This window comes from Alligator sinensis, unplaced genomic scaffold, assembly GCF_000455745.1.
Source record: "Alligator sinensis unplaced genomic scaffold, ASM45574v1 scaffold181_1, whole genome shotgun sequence".
Lineage (NCBI taxonomy): Eukaryota > Metazoa > Chordata > Crocodylia > Alligatoridae > Alligator > Alligator sinensis.
The window spans coordinates 1,592,688-1,598,924 of record NW_005842022.1 but is presented as its reverse complement, the minus strand read 5'-3'; the positions used below and the strand labels follow the sequence as shown (position 1 = coordinate 1,598,924).

General features: G+C 45.3%; 1 protein-coding gene across 8 annotated transcripts in view; it reads right to left on the bottom strand.

The window, feature by feature from the left end:
* Nucleotides 1-6,237, bottom strand: part of LOC112550049 — a 330,470-nt gene that overhangs the window by 276,729 nt on the left and 47,504 nt on the right. Inside the window, exons 2-3 of one of the 8 annotated variants that reach the window (XR_003093713.1) lie at nt 2,248-2,926; nt 1,161-1,241 (exon numbers count right to left, since the gene is read on the bottom strand). The exons of the other annotated variants lie outside the window; for them this stretch is intronic. The gene's annotated coding sequence lies outside the window, so the exon portion shown is untranslated. The remainder of the gene's footprint in view (nt 1-1,160; nt 1,242-2,247; nt 2,927-6,237) is intronic. 8 annotated transcript variants of the gene reach the window in all.

The following is a 6,237-nucleotide window of genomic DNA, read 5'->3' as shown; positions in this document are numbered from 1 at the left end:
TTCATCTCCACCCCCCCCCCCCCCCCCCCACACTAATGCAGGTGGCGGGGGGAGATATGGTGTGGGGGGTAGTAATGGGATAGGTGGTGCAGGCCAGGCAGTGTGAAGGTGGAGGGCAGGCAGCGAGAGATGCAGGCAGCATGCTTTCTATTGCCTGCCCCCCCGCTTATTTCCCATTGTACCCCCCCCCACAGCTTCAGGCTTTCCCCCCAGTTCCCCTTTCCCTATTCCCCCTTCTCTCCTCTCCATGCCACTTTAGTTACCCATGTGCTCAGGTCCCCACCCCCTTCCTCCCATCTCCCTATCCCCAAAGTCTTTCCCCACCCTGCCTGCCCTTCCACCCCTTTCTATTGCCTGCCCCCCCGCTTATTTCCCATTGTACCCCCCCCCACAGCTTCAGGCTTTCCCCCCAGTTCCCCTTTCCCTATTCCCCCTTCTCTCCTCTCCATGCCACTTTAGTTACCCATGTGCTCAGGTCCCCACCCCCTTCCTCCCATCTCCCTATCCCCAAAGTCTTTCCCCACCCTGCCTGCCCTTCCACCCCACCTTACCTTTGCTCCATGCTGGCAGGCTCTGTCCCTGCTGCAGCCTGGGCTGGAACAGCATGTGTTGGGGACAGAGTCACAGCAGCGGCGACTCTTTTAATTGAGTGAATATGGTAATCTTTCTCTCTCTCTCTGTTTATTTCCTCTTGTCCATGCCTCTAGTATCTGTTATGAGCCCTGCAACTAAGTTATTTCATCTTGTGGTGTTTTTACATGGCACAAATTACTGGCAACAGCAGTCTACAGAGTTGGATGTCATAGTAGATGATTTATGTAGATGATTAAATTTGTAGCTAAAGATGATGTATGTTGTAGTAAAAGATACCATCAAACTGCATTCTTATACATACTCTAGCTCAAAGTTTTCAGTTAGTCCTTTTAACCCATAAATTAGCAACAGTTGCTAGTAGTTTAGCAAATGAAGATTTTTCACAAAATCAAATGGTTGTCAAATGGTTGCACCCAACTTTGATACCAAAGGAAAATAGCCACGTTTCTTAAAAGGAACATGAGTTTCATGCAAGTTAATGATAGAAGGAGAATCAAACGAGGCTTTAAATTTACAAACCATAGATTAGAGTTTATATTATACATTGTTTTACAGTATTTTCATACCTTGACATTTCAAGATAAGGCTGCCACTATATCTTGTCACTCCCAGACACTCAAAATGCTAAAACATGAAGTCCTCCAAATCTGCCAAGATAAGTGAAACATTTTGATGTTAAGAGTCTCACAGATTATAAACAAACTGATCTAGTAACCAAAACCTTCTCTTGCTTAAAGGGCTAAAATGTTCCCTACAGAAGCTTTTCAGACCTTGCTGTCTGAACTCAGACTGACCTGAAACATAGCCATTCCTTAATTATCACAAGCTTTGTGCTGTGTACTGTCAAATATACAGTTATCGTCTCACTGCTTACAATACCTTCAGTAATAGTCATCTTCTATTTTTAAAGACAAAGACTCTATTTCACAATGTAGTAGAACCTACATTTAAGGGGGAGGGGAGAAAACCTCAACTTGGATTTGTTTTTCAACAGTGTTGAATTTATCTCAAAAATAAAAAGAGCCATGTGACTCTCTGAGAATGCTCCTACTTTCTAAAATAACGAACCCTTTCCTAGTCTCAAAGTCAGTAAAAATTTTGCCATGGACTTCAACTGGAACAGATCTAGCGGGCTTTGTAACTAAACACCTTGAGCTAAATAAAGCAGAAAGCCAAGGGCGGCGGGGAAGGGTCAGGGAAAGGGGTTGTCAACCCAGGATATTATGGGTGGAGCTCATAAGTGCCTATTAAGGTTGCCTGATAACTTCCCTTTATAGAATCATGTTTTCAGTTACTGAAACTGAACTGCAAAACGTTAACCATTCATGCTGAAATTATTCAAGCTAGGGACACAGAAAGCTGGGAGGGAAAATTAGAGCTGGAAGCCTGTGGGCAAGATGGAAGGCAGAGACAGATCAAAAGAAAAGCCCTAATGGGACAGAGCGAGAGAATGGGACAAGCGGGGCCAGGAATCCATGCCTAAGATTCCAGAGAGGTTGCAGTAGGCAAGATGCATACAGTAGGAGAAGTGAGGTGCAACTGAAGCACGGCATGGATAAATTAGAAGGAAAAAGGGAAAAAGGAATCAGATTTAGTAGTGAGGAATAAGCAGAGTCTGTGAACATGGAGAATAGTCCAGAATATGGTACATACCTGGGGATCCCAAATCTTGCCATTCATCTGCTATCAGCAAACATCTATGGAATCATTGGCAAAGCATCCACTCCCCTCACACTGCTGATGAACCATGTGGGTGTCACCATGGTGCCACATTGCTGAATTTCTATTATGTTCATTTATTTATTTTTAAAGCCCTACATTTAAAAAGGTATTTACTAAAGTAGTACAAAATCTACCATTCAAAATGTTGGGAAAGTCAGAATCGAGGCTCTCGGTGAAACCTTAATTTGCCTCCTGTGTGCATGCATTATGATGAGTTTTAGAGGAAGGAATGGCTGGAAGTCATGAACTGCTACAGCTGTGGCTTGAAAGTCTTTCTATAGCTTGAAAGTCATGAGTTCAAGTGCTGGTCTGGATTTGTTCCAAAGGCTGCTTCCTGTTGACCTAGGTCATTCAGGCTGCAGAGTCAAATGTAGCCAGATGCAATGCTGACTACATCACTCCCTCATTTGTCGTTTGACTAAGAAATAAGTGTGATTTAACCACATTAGGCCTGTGGGCTGTTAGGATCAGATAGATCTTACATGATCACATGCTGTTTTTTCCACAAGACGGCCTCTTCATTCAGTGCATAAAGGTAGAGTGATCACCAGATACGCAGGAATTGAAGATTTGATTTTCTTCTCATTGTTCAATGTGTGGTCCCATGCTCCTAAAGGAAGAATTATTGATTTTTCATGAGCTTTTCCCCACTGCTCATCCTTACAAAATTTGAGAATCAGATACAAGTTACCCTTGTGGATGCCTCCCTTTAAGTGGCACAATTCTTAAAACGTAGGTGTCTTGACCCAAAAGGATGATCTATGTGGGCCAGGTGGCTTTGGCAGCATGTCAGTACTGAGAAGAGGTGACACTGCCTGTGCTCACATCAGGGCCAAATAGATGGAAGCTGTGCCCATATCACCACCGCTTCTCCCAGTCTCTGCAACCGCCTCCCCCCACCAACCCAATCCCCAGCTGCAGCATGGCCACAGATTCCAGCTGGTGGGGAACTGAGCTGGGACCAGACAGCAAGAAGTTGCATCAACACTGCTGCCACTTCACCCCACCTCCCAGCTACAGCACAGGGACAGCTGAAAGTTGCTCTGTTCAGTTTCTCACCAGCTGGAAGTTGTGCCCACACCGTAACAGGAAGCAGAGGGTAGGGAGAAGCGGGGGGGAAGCAAGTACAGCTTCTAGCTACCTGGCTCCAGCATAGCTCATCTCTGCCCAGCCCCAGCTCTGTGGGTCAGATCCAGCAGCTCTGCAGCTTGATCCAGCCTCCAGGATATATGCTGCTAATCCCTGATCTACACTGTAGCAGGGTAGATGTACACCACTTGGTCTGACACCTGGCAATCAGTCTTGGCCTGCTTTTTAACTCAAGTGACAAGGTCTCACCTGCCAGGGCTTTGAGCTTATCTTTGTATGATTTGGAAGTCAGCCCTCAGTTTTCCCGAAGTTTCACGCGCCTTTTGCCCTAATGCTCATCAGTGGGCTGGCCCAACTGAGATCACTGCTTAGTAGACCACCAAAAGCCACTGCTTGCTGGCTTCTCAGGTCCACTAATCTAGTTAGCTAGTCAGGCTCATGGGTTTTTCTAGTTTGCTCCAAGTTCCCTATTATCCCTCAAGCCCTCAGGCTTCAATGATCTCCAAATCAAGTCCTAGTGCTTTTGCCTCTAATCCCATCTCCCCCAGGGCTCTAACCCTGAGTAGTTGCTCCAAGGACTATCAACCCTTGACTAGCTCCTGAGGGGCTGGGTGTCCTCAGTCCACACCAACCTGCTAACCAAACAAACACTGCACTCTACTTGAGTCCCTTCCAGGGCTCCCTTTCTTCCCAGTAAATTGTTTCATGCCTTATGGCAAAGGCTGCTAAATCCCAGAGCATACCTTGCCCAAACAAGCAAGCTTAAAACACCCCCCAAAAAACATATACATCCCAATGAAACACCCCAGTTCTTTAGGGGTGTCTTTTTCCAGGCCTTTTCCTCTATTGTGGGTATGGCTAGACCCAAGGCTTTTGGGGCTTGCTCACTAAATCCCTTCAGTCCTATCTAGAGAGTTTCTTCTCCTTGAATGGCCTAGGCCAAACAGCCCAGTTTTTTTTTCCATTCTGATACAGCCCCAGGCTGCATCTCTTCTGGCCTCCTGACCTCTCCTTCTCATATCAGGGTACAAGGGTTCTCTTAACTAATCCATGAGTTTATGTCCCAGCTGTCTGCAATTTGCAGCAGGGAGCTCAACAGCCTGCACTTGATGAAGGGAATCGCAGTGTACAAGGGGGGAGCCCAGGGGTGGGAAGAGGCCAGAGGGTCCCCGGTGAGGAAGCCTGAAATGGGAGGGGGAGGGATTTTTACCTTTCAGTCCTCCAGGCCCCTGCTGGCCTGAACATGTGACTGCTCCAAACTCGAGCTAGCACTAAACACCAATCAACATTCGAGCAGCTCACAGTGTAACGTGTAATAGGGCTCTAAATGACACCAGCCCGTGTTCATTCCAAAATGCTAGCAGTACCCACTTCTCACATGTCCCAGAAGAATGCCCTAGCCACTAGTCTCTGAGCCAGGCTGAAAGCATCCTTCACCTGCTCTTAAAGTTGGTCCACCAGACAACTAAGAGTGCAAGATTTATGAGGCCAGGAGAGCAAGCAAGAGAGGACATGACTGTGTAGTCTAGTGGTGTGAAAACTCCCCAGAGATGATGGAGTCCTGAGTTCTGGCACCTGCTATCAGGACTGTTTAATGCCTTTGACATTAACTAGTCATTGGTTAATAAAGAAGAAATAACCCTGACAACAGGAATTATACCCAGTCCCCCACCTCCCAGGGTTGCTCTTCCACTGGCTCTCTTTCCCCAGGAAAATGATCTTGCATTCTGCTTGCTGAGAAATATTCATGATGCCCTTATGCAAATTGCTGCCAATTCTGAATGGCTGATCAGAAAACAGGGTTTTCTTTGATATCTTTGATCATTAACTATGGTTCAAATATATAGCATCCTGGCCTTCTCCAGGTATGTCTATGCCAGTGATGTAGTGCTCCTGAGTGTGTTGCTGACTACCTGTTTTTGTTCTGCACTTACTGAACCCAGAAATAAGGCAGTGAAGTCATCTTGAGGATAACCCCTGATGCCATTCTCAAGCAAGCCAGAGACAAAGAAATCAAGAGCCACAACAGAGGCAGAGTGCTCTAGGGCAGTTTCACTACGTCATTTCTGGGCTTGACATGTGGAGCAGGGAGAGATAGATAAGGCCATTTTTCTTGGCAGTATGCTCAGGAACTCTACAGAACTGTCACAGACATACCCAAAGAGGTTTTATTTCAGCATCATGCAATAGGAGTTCATGGCCTGGTTGCAGGCCAAGACAAAACTGGACCCGAGTTTCTCCAGCACTCGAAAGCATGTCATTTTCCCTTGACTGCCTATACTGAGTCCTTCATTTATTTTTTTTAAATACGCCTTAGCTCTCATATATCATGTTTCACCAGTAGATTTCTGAAGGTTTGAGAAGGGATACAAGTATCATTATCCCTACTTTACAGATGAGAATACTGAGATATAATAAGGGAGGTCCTTTGCCCAAGATCAATCAGCAGCCTACTGGTCACCTACTCTGCCAGTCACATTACCTCCTTAAACATTGACTTCATTAATAGGTAAGAAAAAAAATGAGCAAGGTTAACTAGTTCATGCTATGCTGTCACTGATCCACAATTGCAAAGCTTGTACATCAGAACTGCTCCCACATTTTAAGAACTTAGATACACTTTCCATTTTATGACACAAAACAAGTTCATCATAACTGGAAAACAATCAATGAGCTACTGAAACTGAGAGTTGGCAGATCTCTATTATTTTCTGTGCGGATGCATCTCATTCAGATCCATATTACAATTGCTATAAAGCACCTCATGTTAATTAAATTCCCATAAAATTGCTAATTCTATATCTTTAAGTTATTCTCTGAAAAAGAACTTGA